Source organism: Cherax quadricarinatus, chromosome 2, assembly GCF_038502225.1.
Source record: "Cherax quadricarinatus isolate ZL_2023a chromosome 2, ASM3850222v1, whole genome shotgun sequence".
NCBI classification, from domain to species: Eukaryota; Metazoa; Arthropoda; class Malacostraca; order Decapoda; family Parastacidae; genus Cherax; species Cherax quadricarinatus.
The window spans coordinates 77,435,560-77,453,570 of record NC_091293.1 but is presented as its reverse complement, the minus strand read 5'-3'; the positions used below and the strand labels follow the sequence as shown (position 1 = coordinate 77,453,570).

Here is an 18,011-nt window from a genome sequence, read left to right as displayed (position 1 = left end):
AACGAATGGATTTGACAGTTAAAAACAATAGAGGGGAGTTGGAGGTATTGGAAAGATGGAGAGAATATTTTGAGCTCTTAAATGTTGATGAACAATGTGAGGCAGTGATTTCAAGCACTGGCCAGGGAGGTATAACATCCTTTAGGAGTGAGGAAGTGCCAGTTGTGAGTGTGGGTGATACATAATGCAGTGTTAAAATGAAATGGGGTAAAACAGCTGGAATTGATAGGATCAAGACAAATGTTAAAAGCAAGTAGGGATAGTTTTGGAGTGGTTGATGCATTTGTTAAATATATGTATGACAGTAGGGAAGGTACTTAAAGACTGGCAGGGTGCATAGTTCATTTGATATAGGAAAGGGGATAAAAGGGTATAAAAATTATAATGGGCTAAGCCTGTTGAGTATACCAGGTGAAGTGTATGGTAGAGGTATTATTGAAAGAATTAAGGTTAAAATGGAAAACAGGATTGCAGATGAACAAGGAGGTATTAAAAAGGGTAGGGGATGTGTAGACCAAATGTTTACATTGAAGCATATAAGTGAACAATATTAAGATAAAGGTAAGGAGGTTTTTGTTGTATTTATGGATTTAGAAAAGATATTTGATAGGGTGGATAGGAAAGCAATGTGGCAGGTTACCAAAAACAGTTAAAAGTTTTAATGAGGATAGTGTGGCTCAGGGTTAGGACATGTAGGCCAGAAGATTATCTTCCAGTAAAAGCAGGACTTAGAAAGGGATACATGATGTCACTATGATTCTTTAACATATTTATAGATAGGGTTGTAAAAGAAGTGAATGCTGGGGTGTTGGGGAGAGTCGTGGGATTAAAATAGTATATAGAATCTAATACAAAGTATAGTTGTTATAGTTGCTTTTTGCCGATGACGCTGTGCTTCTGGGAAATTCTGGAGAAAAGTTGCAAAGGTTGGTGGATGAATCTATTGCCAATCTTCAATTTGTTCAACAGTTGTAAAAATACAGAGTAGGTACACAACTCTTAAAAACACAGGAATGAGTAATTACTCTAGTCACAGTTACAATGTAATTATCCATAATTACAGTTTGATTATCAGGGTTGTACCAAAGTAATAGTATCAAAGGTATCGACTAATTCTGATGGTATCGGCACTTGCCTAAAATCAAGTATTAAAATCGATAAAAATTTTGACGTTGCCTCATCCCAAGTAATTAGAATAATATATGATTCTGGGTTACTAAACTTGCATGTTAATAAATGAATAAGGTTATCATCAGCGAGTGAATTGCTGAAGCATTCTTGATATTAATTTACTGACTAGTCTCTTCAAACTTTTTACACAGGTGCTTTATATAAATCAAACATTCAGAAGTTACACAGACTTTGGAAAACATTTGAGAGGTGATAAAAATCTCCTTTAGTGACTTTTTCAGCGAGAGAGTGTGGGCTATGATGAGGCACTGCTTGCAGCCTAGAAAGCAGTTTCTCAAAACCAATTGAGTTTACTACTCAAATTTTGCATTTTTTTTTTTGTAGATTTACAGAGAGTAGTATCAATGGTTTCCTAACTTTATGAATGGGATATTGCAATTTTTCAGTGTTAGGCCAAAATTACACTATGTAGGGTCAAGTTATAAGAAAGTTTACTATATACTACCTCATTCTCATTTCAAGTAAAATGAATATGTTTTCTGAAAAATTTATATACTATTAATTTCAACTACAGGTAAATTTAGAGTTGGCCAACAGTAATTTGAGCAAATCAACAAGAATAATTTTAAGCTAATTTAATGATTTTGGTGGTGTACCTGTACTGTATGTGAAGTACAACTGAACCTCATCGTCACTAACAGATTTTCCAAATCCAAGACCCAGTTCCATATACTGTATTACTAGACACCAGAGAACCACTGAAAATCAGCTTTTTTAAGAAAAATCAAATGGAAAACCAAACAAGGCATTCTACTGCAGCAAAGAGAAGTAAATCCACACAATACTCAAGCAACCATCAAAACTGAACTTTTGAACATCCTCTCTATTCTAAATGGTCTCTGAAGTTAAGGGTGTCCGAAATGAACTATTTTTTATCACAATATACAGTGGAACCTCGGTACTCGAACAGCTTCCTACTCCAACAAAACTCAGCACTCGACCAAACAAACACAACCTGCTAGAACTTCGCTGTAAACTATTTCGTGTTTTTCTTGCATTTTTTGGTGTTTTTTTAATACTATTTTTATAAGTAAGTCACCATGGGGCCTATGAAGATTAGTGATAACAGCCAACCAAAAAGAAAATTGGTTGGGAAGAATTTGTTTGATACTCAAACAGATCGGCACTCGAACAGCCTTCTAGAATGAATTCAGTTCAAGTACCAAAGTTCCACTGTACGTATAACGATTCCTAGGTAGTAGGTTGGTAGACAGCAACCGCCCAGGGAGGTACTATCGTCCTGCCAGGAGAGTGCAAAACAAAAGCCTGTAATTGTTTTACATGATGGTAGGATTGCTGGTGAATTTTTTGTCTCATACACATGCAAGATTTCAGGTACACCTTGCTACTTCTACTTACACTTAGGTCACACTACACTTGCATGTACAAGCATATATAGACACACTCCTTTGGTTTTTCTTCTATTTTCTTACTAGTTCGTATTCTTGTTTATTTTCTCTTATCTCCATGGGGAAGTGGAATAGAATTCTTCCTCCATAAGCCATGCGTGTTATAAGAGGCGACTAACATGCCAGGAGTAAGAGGCTAGTAATCCCTTTGCCTGTATACATTACTAAAGATAAAAAGAGAAACTTTTGTTTTTCTTTTTTGGTCACCTTGCCTTGGTGGGATATGGCCAGTTTGATGAAAAAAAAAAAGTAAGGGAATCCAAGGTAATAGGCTGGTAGACATCAACTGCCCAGTGAGGTATTACTGTCCTGCCAAGTGAGAGTAAAATGGAAACCTGTAATTGTTTTACATGATGGTAGGATTGCTGGAGTCTTTTTTCTGTCTTATAAACATAGAAGGTTTCAGGTACATCTTGCATCTTGTTACTTCTACTTACGCTTAGGTCACACTACACATGAATGTACAAGTATACATATACACACACCCCTCTGGGTTTTCTTCTATTTTCTTACTAGTTCTTATTCTTGTTTATGTCCTCTTATCTCCATAGGAAAGTGGAACAGAATTCTTCCTCTGTAAGCCATAGGTGTCATAAAAGGCAACTAAAAATGCCAGGAGCAAGGGGCTAGTAACCCCTTCTCCTCTATACATTACTTAATTTAAAAAGAGTAGCTTCCATTTTTCTTGTTAGGTCACCCTGTCTTGGTGGGATATGGCTGGTTTGATAAAAAAAAATATAAGGGAATATTTTGTGAAGGGATTCAGGAAAACTGGTCAGCCCGACTTGAGTTCTGGAGGTGGGAAGTACAATACCTGCACTTTAAAGGAGGGGTTTAGGATATTGGCTGTTTGGGGTGACATCTGTCATATTTGGGGACCTCTGCAAAGACAGTGATATTGTGTGAATGTTGGCAAAAGTGTTGAATGATGGTGAAAGTGTTTCTTTTTTTTGGACACCCTTCCTCGGTGGGAGATGGCCAACGTGTTAGAAAAAAATATACAAGGGAACCAAAAGATTTGATGATAGTACTAAGAAACTCAAGCCACTGTAATATATGTATTTCAAAGTAAGGAACCAAACAAGAAATAATTTCATTTGTTTATATTATGTTTATCCTTTACGTTTTGATCCTTGTAAAATTCCTTATATCACAGCACAAGGGATGATGAATGGCACATGCACAACCATTTTCAAAAACTTCTGCCAACAAACATCACACATAATTAAAATCAAAGTGCAACACTCCAGGCATTCCACAAAAATCTTTATGTTGATTTACCGTAACTTACACACGTCACCACCTTCAATAAAAAAAAAAAAAGTCAGAATTACAAGAATATGTTACAAAGATTTTCAGCCTTTACAAGCTGAATAAATAGTGAATAGTAAAATGTGAATAATAGTTTAAGAAGAAAATACAGTAATAGGAGTTTTAAGAGAGTCAAGAATATCTTCTGACAACCCACAAGCAAGCAGTCTCTCACTCACTTTCCGATCATCCCATCAAGCGTACATCAGTCGTGTGCCTCTGACCCCGGGGACTCACGAGCCTGCAAATGACGCATGTGAAGTCAAAGTAAAGAAGAAGTGTTAGTGGGTATGAGAGAGAGGGATCACACAACTCCCACTATACTATTACCATACTATGCCTACTTGAAACATATATAATTTACTGATGCCAGAGCAACCAATTTTCTTTCCTAAGAAGGCAACAGAGATAACTTGTTGCCTATTTAGCAATATTTCCCAATTACAAATTCAATTTCCAATGCACTAAAAATATGTCTTCATTCCCTATCCAAAATTTCTAAAACCATTGGATAATGTAAAAGACAGTCCACATCTTAGAATTATTAAAACTAAGTCAAATTTTAGAAATACTGTTTTTGAAGAAACAAAGGTCTTCTCTCTTAGGAAAGAAATGCGGTATTACTTGCAAGCAAATGAAGATGCACTGGGTGGAAGTATTGCTGTCTTTACAAGAGTCTGGTTTATGAATGTTAAGAAGAAATATTAATTAAAATGAAGCTTTGTATTCTATATACAGTACATAATTAAAGTGCAGAATAAAGCTTCAAGGCTTGTAGGCAGATGGATACATGTGAGAAGCTTGAAGAAAAGCCCTGGTATATGAAAGTATCAGTGTGGTACACAACTGTACACATAAAAGCATGGAATATAAGGGGTCGCCATGTGTGTAAAAATGCCTGGATAAAGGGAGGAACTACTACACAATATGTGAGGAGAAATTGGATTATATCAATAGTACAATAATGACACAGGATATTTTTCCCAGCAGAGCTGAGACCCTAATTTAAAGTCCACAAGTAATTTTAATTTCAACTACGGTGGAACCTTGGTTATCGTATGCCCTGGTTTTCGTAGGATTCAGTTTTCAACGACTTTTTTTCATCTAAATTTTGTCCCAGTTTTCATACATCTGCTTGGTTTTCATAGAGTTGACAATGGTCCATACCAAACGCGTCTGCCTGCCCATGCCCACACAAAGCAGCCCACGTGTTCTGACTCAGTCTGGCATTGTTTCTCATTGAGTGAACATTACTCATCGTGTTCGGATAACATTTCGTAATAATCCATTGTTTTTTGTGCTTCTTTATTGAGTGCCAGCCCTTTTGATAAAGAATGAGAAACATGATAGAATTCAGGAAAGAACTCATAGGTATGCTAACAAAACAGAGATCACAAACAGTCGAAGATGTTGAGAAGTTGTTGTTAGTGTGGATCAATGAAAAACAGTTAGTGGGAGATAGTGTTTTGGTGGAAGAGTTGGTGGACGACCACAGGGAAGAGCTTACCAATGAAGAGCTGCAACACCTTCAACTGGAACAGCAACAGACCTTAGCTGAGGAAAATGCTTCAGAGGAGGAGGAAGAGAGGGGAGAATGTGCCTTCTTCAGTGATTAAGGACATGTGTGCAAAGTGGAATGAGTTGCAAAGTTTTGTGGAGAAATATCACCCTAACAAAGCTGTTGCAAGCCATGTCTGCAACATTTTCAATGACAATGCCTTGTCCCATTTTAGGCAAATCTTAAAGAGACCAGAATCAGACCTCTCTGGACAGATTGTTTGTGCGACAGCAGTCCAGTAACTCAAGCTGGTCCTAGTGCCAGTAAAAGACAGAGAAGGGAAGTAACCTCAGATAGAGCCTTGATACCTGAAGTCATTATGGAGGGGGATACCCTTTCCAAACAACAACCTCTCTTTCTCCTTCTCCCCTCCTCGCCGTCTTCCATACGCCAACAAGAGACTTCAATAAAGGTAAAAGTGATGTTAAATGTTCATTTAACCATTTCATTAGTCATTTATATTTATTTCTCATTGTTTTCCATATGTAAAACTATAGTTATTCTCTATAAAATGTAATTTTTGTTAATATTTTTAAGTGTTGGGAGCAGATTAATTGGATTTACATTATTTCTTATGGGAAATATTGCTTCAGTTTTCATACAATTCAGCTTTTGTCAGACTTTCTGGAACAAATTAACCACGAAAACTGAGGTTCTGCTGTATTAGCTTCATGTCAATGTAATTTTATGTCAAAGATTCATGTTAAAAGTTATGTCACATGTCTCTAGATAAGTGGAATACAGTAATCATAAAATAAAGCATACCTTGAGAATAACTTTGGGATCACAAACTATGCTAACAAGTGTTGAATTAATGAAGACCACCAACCATTAACTGTTATCTTGATTAAATTAATGAACAGTACCATTAATTAATGACATTCAAGAGCAAAAATTACCACAGGCTTCGTTTTTCTATAGGGACCCCAAGCATTGAAGACAACTTTGAAATCCACATCAACCATCCTAGAAAAATATGTGAGAAAGTACCAGTATTATACAAACAGTCACATTCATACTTAAAGCATAATATACTAACTCCTTGCCAATTTGGATTCAGACCTAAAAACATAATTGATGCAAAAAATAAAAATGTTAGGTATGGAACTGAACTTCTCCAGGCCGAGGGACTGACAACCTCAAATTCTACGACTTCAAGGGTGATGGACTGATTACATCATCTTCACATCTCTACTGTTCCTGCCTACTTTCTGTATTCGACTGAAGAAGCCTACTGTGTAGGCGAAACATTTCGGAATAAAGTTGCCTAACTGTTGCCTATGTGTCTTACCTACCAGGTATAGCCTATACAGGAATTGGCAGGAATAAGTAACCTCAGAATTTTTTTTAAAAGGCTAAAGGCTTTTGATTCTGTTGGCCACAATACAGTGGACCCCTGCCTTACGATATTAATCCACTCTTGAGAGCTCATCGTAAGCTGAAATTATCGTTAGCAAAATTAATTTTCCCCATAAGAAATAATGGAAATCAAATTAATCAGTTCCTGACACCACAAAGTATGAAATTTTTCTTTTTTTACCACATGAAATATTAATTTTAATAAGCACAAACTGAAGAAGACATGCACAATTACTACTCTATTAAGAATAGAACACATGACACTTACCTTTATTGAATATCTGGTGATGATTCATGGGATGGGAGGAGGAGAGTGTGTGGAAGTTATTGTTTAGAAGGGGAATCCCCTTCCATTAGGACTTGAGGTAGCAAGTCCTTTTCTGAGGTTACTTCCCTTTTTCTTTTAATGCCACTAGGACTAGCTTGAGAGTCACTGGACCTCTGTCGCACAACAAATCTGTCCATAGAGCTCTGTACCTCCCGTTCCTTTAAGACTTTTCTAAAATGGGCCATAACATTGTCATTGTACAGGTAGCCAACACGGCTTGCAGTAGCTGTGTCAGGGTGATTTTCATCCATAAAGGTTTGCAGCTCAACCCACTTTGCACACATTTCTTTAACCCTTTCAGGGTCCATCCTGTAGATCTACGGCTTTACGGTGAGTGTCCAAACCGTAGATCTATGCCATGAGCTCAGCTCACTCTGATAAACTGTGAGTGGTACATTTGGGCCTAGATATGAGAGAATACATCTATATGGTATGTGTGCACCACATAAAACAGATCCTGCAGCACACTGTATAATGAGAGGAAAAAACTGAAATCATGATTTTTCAATTAAAACAGCGACTTTGCAGTGTTTTTTCGTATGTTTTTTATAGTTGTATTTGCGATTTCTTGGTCTCATTTGATAGAATGGAAGACATATTACAGAAATAGAGATGATTTTGATTGGTTTTAGCACTGGAAATGGCTTGAAACTGAGCTCAAAGTAGCGGAAATGTTAAATTTTTGCCGATATTCAAGAGTAAACAAACGACCTCACACGTCTAATACATACCAGCTGGTGGGTCTAATATACATTCACAAATATGGTGATGATATTTATACAATTATTACAGTATTGCATAACAGTAAATCTTCTATTTTTTGGTGTGAATAAAAATTCATTATGTGAATAAAAAATCAAAACAGAATTTATTTGTAAAGCCTCAAAATGTAACTAATGAACAGAGGAAATGTTAGTTTAGTTCCAGGAATACCTACATTGTTTATTCTGGAGCCTATTTTGAAATTGGAATATTTTGAACTTTGTGTTAAATTGGCTAAATTAACAATTTCCGATCACTTTATTTTGTAGTTGAAACAGTTGACTTGGCGATTTCTTGTGCTCAATCGATAGAATAGAAGTAATACTAGTGAAATAGCTAAGAATTTGGTTGATTGGAATAATGTAATTGGCCTAAAATGGGAGTCAAAGTCGGCAAAATCGCCAATTCGTAAATATCGCTGACACATCAAAATTCGCGAGAGCATAATTTCGTCAATTTTCCACCAAATTTCGTACTTTTTGTTTTATTACCTTCACAAAAAGATTCTCTACGATTTCATAAGAAAAAATAACAAATTTTTTTTTTTGAAAATTCTTGGACACTGGGGCACCACTTCAGATTTGGGCCTTGGACCCTGAAAGGGTTAATCTCTTTTTTCAATTCCATACTAATTCTCGCCCTTTTTACCACAGGGATGGCGGTTTAAGCTTTCTTGGGGTCCATGGTGACTTATTTTGCAGTTACAAGCACTAAAAACACTGGGATAATGTGAAATGTACTGAATGTATACGTAGATGCGACCGCACTGGCTGGCTTGTAAACACTGGCGCTGAGGCCACACGTGGGACGCGTCCTGGACGAATCATGTAAGGCGAGTTTTTTATCGTGAGGCGAGGCAAAATTTTTGCGTTCAAATGCTTCGTATGGTGGATTTAACGTAACGCGATGCGTTCGTATTCTTCTGCAAGTACACCATTATGGACTCAGATGTTACACACATAATTTCATCAAATCTTGCTTCAGTAAAAGATCCCAGCATGTAACCATGACTCATCAACTACACTACTAATAAATACAAGCATCTCCCAAGGTAGCATTCTGCACCATTTTCCAAATACCACCAATATCTTAAAACCTCTATGCTGCTGATGATGCCACAATTGATTTAGCTAATACTGACCACCGGGCATTAAATAACACAGTTTATGTACAACAAATTTAACTGTAGTATAGAAAAACTACATTTTTTTAGGGGGGAATAATCCATAATCTGATTACATAATATAATTAACAATACCAAGAAGCCAGGAAAAATAAAAAAGAATGTTCATACTAATTAACTCAAAATTCACCCAAGCATCCCGAAAATTACCCACAAAGCTGTATCTAAGCCCCTAGGCTAAGAAACAATAAGCAATAATATTAATACACAAATAACCAGTACATAGGAGAGGGGAGCTTTTGACGACATTTTGGTCCGACTGGGACCATTTACAAAATCATACTGTGTGACTTTGTAAATAGTCCAAGTTGGACCTATACGTCGTCATAAGCTCTCTTTTCCTATGTGTGGATTATTTGTGTATTGTTCCAGTCACGGTATTATGCCTTTTTAATAATATTAATGTGTGTGTGTCCACACTTCTGCAAAAATGGTGACTGAATGAATGACAAATGTTTTCTGCTCTGGGTCACCCTGACTTGGTAGGAGACGACCGTTGAGTAAAAACAAAAATTAATAACAATATACAACATAATATCACTGTAAAACTTTATTAACAATCTGCATCAACAGGCACAATAGTGATGTCTTGGATGATGATGTATGTGTTCACTCTTGGATGATGATGATGATGATGATGATGATGATGATGATGATGATGATGATGATGATGATGATGATGATGATGATGATGATGATGATGATGATGATGATGATGATGATGATGATGATGATGATGATGATGATGATGATGATGATGATGATGATTGATGATTGATGATTGATGATGATGATTGATGATTGATGATTGATGATTGATGATGATGATGATGATTGATGATGATGATTGATGATGATGATTGATGATGATGATTGATGATGATTGATGATTGATGATTGATGATGATGATGATGGTGTGTGTGTGTGTACGTACTCACCTATTTGTGGTTGCAGGGGTCGAGTCACAGCTCCTGGCCCCGCCTCTTCGCTGATTGCTACTAGGTCCTCTCTCTCCCTGCCCCATGAGCTCTATCATACCTCGCCTTAAAACTATGTATGGTTCCCGCCTCCACTACATCACTTTCTAAGCTATTCCACGGCCTGACTACTCTATGACTGAAGAAATACTTCCTAACATCCCTTTGATTCATCTGAGTCTTCAACTTCCAATTGTGACCTCTTGTGTCTGTGTCCCTTCTCTGGAACATCCCATCTTTGTCCACCTTGTCTATTCCGCGCAGTATTTTATATGTCGTTATCATGTCTCCCCTGACCCTCCTGTCCTCCAGTGTCGTCAGGCTGATTTCTTCGTAGGACAATCCCCGTAGCTCTGGGACTAGTCTTGTTGCAAACCTTTGCACTTTCTCTAATTTCTTGACGTGCTTGACTAGGTGTGGATTCCAAACTAGTGCTGCATACTCCAGTATGGGCCTGACGTAAATGGTATACAGAGTCTTAAACGAATCCTTACTGAGGTATCGGAACGCTATCCGTAGGTTTGCCAGGCGCCCGTATGCTGCAGCAGTTATCTGATTGATGTGCGCCTCAGGAGATATGCTCGGTGTTATACTCACCCCCAGATCTTTTTCCTTGAGTGTGGTTTGAAGTCTTTGGCCATCTAAACTATATTGTGTCTGCGGTCTTCTTTGCCCTTCCCCAGTCTTCATGACTTTGCATTTGGCAGTGTTAAATTCAAGGAGCCAGTTGCTGGACCAGGCTTGTAGCCTGTCCAGGTCTCTTTGTAGTCCTGCCTGATCCTCATCCGATTTGATTCTTCTCATTAACTTCGCATCATCTGCAAACAAGGGCACTTCTGAGTCTATCCCTTCCGTTATGTCGTTCACATATACCAAGAACAGCACAGGTCCTAGGACTGACCCCTGTGGAACCCCGCTTGTCACAGGCGCCCACTCTGACACCTCGTCGCATACCATAACTCGTTGTTGCCTCCCTGTCAGGTATTCTCTGATCCATTGCAGTGCCTTTCCTGTTATGTGTGCCTGATCCTCTAGCTTTTGCAGTAACCTCTTGTGAGGAACTGTGTCGAAGGCCTTCTTGCAGTCCAAAAATATGCAGTCGATCCACCCCTCTCTCCCTTGTCTTACTTCTGTCACCTTGTGTGTGTGTGTGCATTCTTGGATGATGATGATGATGATGTGTGTGCATGTGTGCACTCTTGGATGATGATGTGTGTGCACACCCTTGGATGATGATGATGTGTGTACACTCTTGGATGACAACAAAGTAACTTGTTTATACCTCACCTCCTGGACCTACCCACACTGTTTACGTCTTATTATCAACACACCTACTGCCACTTTAGCCGTGACATGCAGTTTTCCACAAGTATGTATATTAAAGGACCTAACTATCACACGACTGACTGAGAAAGTACAATTATATAAATTTTCCTGCAACTACTACATGACTGGTTGATGATGTTGACCTACACTTAGTGGACCTACAATATGACTGGTTGATGATGCTGACCTACACTTCCTGGACCTACATGACTGGTTGATGATACTGACTACACTTCTTGGACTTACCATCTTAAGGGAAATAAGAAACACAAAGAACTCAAGAATAATAATGCCAGACGATGTCATTTAGAAAATACAATAAAGTAAATGCAATAAAAGCCAGAAAAATGATAACATGGATAATAAAGCAATCAAGATGAGGAATAATGTCAGTGATGGTAGTATTCAAATTACAGTGGACCCCCGCTTAACGATCACCTCCTAATGTGACCAATTATGTAAGTGTATTTATATAAGTGCGTTTGTACGTGTATGTTTGGGGGTCTGAAATGGACTAATCTACTTCACAATATTCCTTATGGGAACAAATTCGGTCAGTACTGGCACCTGAACATACTTCTGGAATGAAAAAATATCGTTAATCTGGGGTCCACTGTACTTGTGATGTTTAAATTTAGAATATTCAAGAGAAATCAGAGTTGGAACAGGTACAGAGATCTTGCCTCATAGGGTCAATAAAGCATTTAAACTACTGGCAATACCTTAAAAGTGAAGGAGACAGATACCTGATAATACATACAAAGAAGATACTAAAAGGCCAAGTCCCAAATCAATACACTAGTGTAACTAAATGGAGTGAGAGAAAGAGATGAGAAGTGTAAAATACATCTTGTGAAAAGTAGGAGCACTTAAGGCACTAAGAAACACTGTGATCATCCATGACTCAAGACCCTTCAACCTGCTATCAGGTATCACAAATATCGCTGCAACAACTTCATATGTATTCAGGATAAAGTAACATAACTACGTCCACCAAGAGCCAGATCAACCAGGCTGTGATAGCTATACAGGTGATAGCTCCCTACACAGGTGAAGGCGAAGAATAACAAAGTGGCTAAAAGAGGCCGATATATCTGTAATATGAAGGGAGGCACTGGTCAGAGAAATAACAAACATCAAACTTAAGCTAAAGGAATCTTACAGGAGACAAGAAACATGGAAAGAACTAAAAGCCATAAATGAAACTGAAAGAAACCCAAAATATTTCTTTTCTTATGCCAAATCTAAGTTGAGAGCAACATCCAGTATTGGGCCCCTACTTAGATGAGATGGGTCTTACACAGATGACAGCAAAGAAATGAGTGAGCTACTCAAGTTCCAATATAACTCAGCTTTTAGCGAGCTGCTAACCAGACTAAGAGTCAAAGTCCTAAATGATTTTTTTATGAGCGAGACTCAGAATTTGGTAAATTCAAACCTATTTGATATTATCCTAACACCAAATGACTTTGAAAAGGCGATAAATGACATGTCCATGCACTCTATCCCAGGCTCAGACTTGTGGAGCTCTGTGTTCATCAAGAACTGCAAGAAGCCTCATCATGTACTTTTAACATCTAATGGAGAGGAAGCATGGATACAGGGGCTGTCCCACAGCTGCTAAAAACAACAGACATAGCCCCACTCCACAAGGGGGGAGTAAAGCAATAGCAAAGAACTACAGACCAATAGCGCTAACATCCCATATCATAAAAATCTTCGAAAGGGTTCTAAGAAGCAAGACTGCCACTCATCTAGATACTCATCAGTTACACAACCCTGGGCAACATGAGTTTAGAGCAGGTCGCTCCTGCCTGTCCCAACTACTGGACCATTATGACAAGGTCCTGGAAGCTCTAGAAGACAAACAAAATGCAGATGTCATATACACAGACTTTGCAAAAGCTTTTGACAAGTGACCATAGTGTAATAGCACACAAAATGCATGATAAAGGAATAACAGGAAAAGTTGGGAATGGATCTATAATTTCCAAACAAATAGAACACAAAGAGTAGTAGTAAACAGAGTAAAGTCTGAGGCTGCTACTGTGAAAAGCTGTTCCACAAGGCACAGTACTTTACCCCATCCTGTTCCTCATGCTCATATCTGACAGACAGGGATGTAAGACACAGCACCGTGTCTTCCTTTGCAGACGACACCTGAATTTGCATGACAGTGTTATCCATTGGAGACACTGCAAGACTCCAGATGGACATCAGCCAAATCTTTACATAGGCCGCAGAAAACAATATGAAGTTCAATGATGACAAATTTCAATTACTCTGATATCGAAAACGTGAGGGAATTTAAACTATACATGTATAGGAGTTTAAAACAAATTCCAACCACACAATAGAGCTAAAAACTAACATAAAAGACCTGGGAGTGATAATGTCAGAGGATCTCACTTTCAAAGACCACAGCATTGTATCAATTGCATCTGCAAGAAAAATGACAGGATGGATAATGAAAACCTTCAAAACTAGGGATGAAAAAGCCCATGACGGCACTCTTCAGGTCACTTGTTCTATCTAGGCTGGAATATTGCTGCACATTAACAGCACCGTTCAAGGCAGGTGAAATTGCTGACCTAGAAAATGTACAGAGAATCTTCACAGCACACATAACATAAGAGTCTAGCACTATTTGAAATTTTCACTTGGCAACCCTGCCAGTCACCTGTGTCAGTAGTAAACAACCGCAGCATGAACCATTAACACGTGTGTTTTTATATGTAATGTTTCAGGCTTAACTTTATTACTGTTATTACCATGGATACCATTTATTTTTTTTTTCAAAATTTAGCCAGTCACAATTGGGGGAGAAGGAGGAGCCTCGACACCAGAGCATCTTGTTCACCGTACAATACAGTACCAAAAATGCAGAGTAAAGGACACTTAGCTACAGTGGATACTTGTTCATTTTGTCGTTAACAAGGTATCCACTGTACATAAGTACTATTTATCCCACCATGTTTACACTGTTATCTACAAACCACAAGTACATACATGAAAAAAGTAACATGATTTATGCATGACAGTGGACTATTAATGTTCCACCTAAAGTAAATAAATTAGCAATTTATTTCACTATTCTAAGTATATCTGATACTTAAGTACATCTGATACTTCTATTTAACTTTTACAGTATCAGAAATGCCTCAAACTTTCCTGAAATATTGAAATTTGAAATAAAATCAAGTTTTCCTTTGTTCTTCAATATGTGGTAATATTTCATTATTTTTTAAATTAAATATGAAATGTTCATTAAAATCTATAAGATACAGTGGCCAATCATAATTCATGTGGGTTATGTTCGTGAAACCTGCGCAACTAATGATCTCTGTGAATAATGAACTGAAAAACATATGGGAAAAATAGGATTGAATTCTTCAGACCTCAAAGAGAGCTATAACAAATTTTCCTGTCATAATATTAATAGGTTTTGCATCTAACATTGTCGATGATGATGCTCTGTAAACTATATGAACTCTAGTGAGGTTCAGACAGTTAAAAGAAAGAGCATTAGCTAAATATTGATTACATTAATACTGTACATTATTTGTTACTCACCTTCAAGTAGAGTTCAGAATGATTAACATGCTGAAGTGGAGAAGGTGACTTTGTACCTATTCCTCATTCTTTTCACTGTGTCATACTGAGGATTACTCATTGCACAAGTCCTTATCTTTGCCTCACTGTCTCAAATTGACTGAATCATTGATTCTCTAATGCCAAACTCTTGTCTTGTCTCCATGATTCATGCACCACCCTGCAGCATCTCAATTGCCTATAGTTATTTCACAAAAGGAATAATTTCATGCTTCTTCTTCCCTGGTTCACCAGCATTACCTGCACTTTGTGAGAACGATAAATATCCGGTGATGAGATGGAGCAATGACATGAAGGAACAACTGAGCGATGTGTACCGAGCTAAATTTGTGCAGTATGCATCCAGATACACTGATGAATGGAAGGCTGGTTTATTTACATCCCATCTCTTTCCCTCACATCCTCCCTGGCAGTGCTAAGACAATGGAGTTGCTTAATGTATACTGGGGAGGGCAGGTCTCAGGCTTGCCTGCCATGGCACTCCCTCATAGAAATGCACAACACCAATGATATGAATTTTACTTTGGCACTAACAGAAATACACATCACCAAAGGAAATAAAGTCCACTCTGTACTCTTTAATGGAAATGGGAGTGTTTCTACTAGAAATGAAAACCTAAATTTAAGTCACATAATAAGAATATGTGAGCTGTGATTATGCAACTTAAAGTTTTGTATCGTACAACCTATGAATGTTGACTAGGAATGTTATATATATAGAATGTGTTATATATAGAACTTTGAAAGTCTTTCCTGTTAGGTGCTTAAGCAAGATGACTTTATTCAGTTGTGTAACCCCAAAGGGTTAATAACTAAGGACAATGCAATAAAGCCAAGAAGTATGCTTAATTTTTCAATGGATCATTTTTAGGCTCTTCCAACAAGATGGGACCTACAACACATAAATTCCGAAGTCGAGGTACCAAATACTAAAATAGAGTAATGAAGTAATGATGAAAGCATCTAATATGCCCTTGTTGACTAATAAGTAGGAAAGAGAAGACACAGCCACTCAGAAGATTACAAAAAACAAGAGGTAAGAAAGATTTATAAACACCATCAACAATATGGACAAGAGGCCACAGTTGTTAACTAAGAAAGAAATGCTGACCAAAAGAGACTCAAAATACTTTATACAGAGTGGGCAGACAATTTAAACAATTATGAGGAAATATTAAGTGCTACAATCACTGGAAACTGAAAAAAATGTGAAATACAAAATAATGAAGATAGGACAAAATGGATGTTGCTGTGTTTCTCAAGATGCCAGCAATATAGTGTACTGTAATTATGTGTGTATATCATACATGTATACACCATGTGTGTACACTATACATGTATACACCATGCATGCACACTATACACATATACACCATGTGTGTACACTATACATGTATACACCATGCATGCACACTATACACATACACCATGTGTGTACACTATACATGTATACACCATGCATGCACACTATACACATATACACCATGTGTGTATACACTATACATGTATACACCATGTGTGTGTACACTATACATGTATACACCATATCTGTGTACAAAATATGTGTACACCATACATGTGTGGACACACAATACATACATACACTACAGATAACTTGTACACAGGACAAAGACACTCATGGCAATGTTACAGTCAGACTGTAATGTCCTGATAAGTGGCTTTCTCCTATGTGAAAATTGTGTGTGTACTGTTTCAGTCATGGTATTGTGTTTTTTATTTTTCATGTGTACACCATGTGTATACACACACCATAAATATGCATACACCATAAATTCGTAAACACATCATACATGTATACACAGCATGCATGTACAGTAGGGCCCCACTTATACGGCGGGTTAGGTTCCAGCTGTCGCCGGAAAGAAGACATCGCCGGAAGGCAGAACGCCATTTTTTCCATTTATAAATGCATATAAATGCCAGACAACAAGTTTACACTAAATTATATTAAGTTAGTAATAGAACTAGGCATTAAAAACACACAAGGTAAAATACATTCACAGTAAATTCATTACTTATCTTAAAGTATTTGTAATCTTAATGTAGGGAGAGAGGTGAGTAGTACTTATTTGTAGGAAGTCAGGTGCAGGTAGCCCAGGTGTAGGTAGCCCTGGCTCCCAGTCTCATACTTAATATATGATATTTAAAACATCCCAGAGAGGTAAAATACACATACAGTACACTCATTATTTACCTTAAAATATGTGTAGTCTTAATATAGGAAGAGAGGTGAATAGTATTTATTTGTAGGAAGTTAGTGTAGGTAGCCGGTAGGTGTAGCCCGCCTGGGCTACACCTACCGGCTACCTACACTGTGGCCCAGATCCATATTATTAACATCGACATATCTTGTTCACTGAATTTAATCGTTTCTAACAACTACCTTTAGATGCCATCATAAACAAAGGGAGAAGTAATGAATAATTCATGCCAAAAATTGTAAACAAAAGCAGAGTGGGGAAGTGGCTGGGCCAAATGCAGATTCATACATGTTTTCTCTGATGGCTGAGCAGAGAAAACATAATGTTGTCCCTCCACCCGGCTACCACACAGCTCCACAAGTATTATTATCAGAGCACATATAAAATATGCAATAAATGCCAGACAACAAGTTTACATTAACTTATATTAAGTTAGCAATAGAAATAGGCATTAAAAACACAATAAAAGGTAAGATACACACAGAGTACACTTATTGCTTACCTTAAAATATTAATATTAATGTGTGAGAGGTGAGCAGCAGGGTGTTTATTGAATAAAATCAGAATGGCACACCATCATCCTCTAACTTGGCACATTAAAGCAAGAGGGTTACTCCTCCTCCTTTTATCACAGCTAAACTTAGATGCCACCATCAATGAGAGCCAACAAGTTAACGAAAAAGCAAACGAGAGAGAGAACGAGATACATAGTTCAGACAATGGAAGAATACAAACTGAACAGGTAGTGGGCAATCACTTGGTCAGGAGAAAT

At 37.6% G+C, this 18,011-nt stretch overlaps 1 protein-coding gene across 8 annotated transcripts in view; it reads right to left on the bottom strand.

The window, feature by feature from the left end:
- The window catches only part of LOC128698885 (nucleoporin p58/p45), a 154,516-nt gene that overhangs the window by 8,524 nt on the left and 127,981 nt on the right, over positions 1 to 18,011 (bottom strand). For 2 of the 8 annotated variants that reach the window (XR_011392474.1, XR_011392477.1), the window contains exon 12: positions 4,091 to 4,152. The exons of the other annotated variants lie outside the window; for them this stretch is intronic. The gene's annotated coding sequence lies outside the window, so the exon portion shown is untranslated. The remainder of the gene's footprint in view (positions 1 to 4,090; positions 4,153 to 18,011) is intronic. 8 annotated transcript variants of the gene reach the window in all.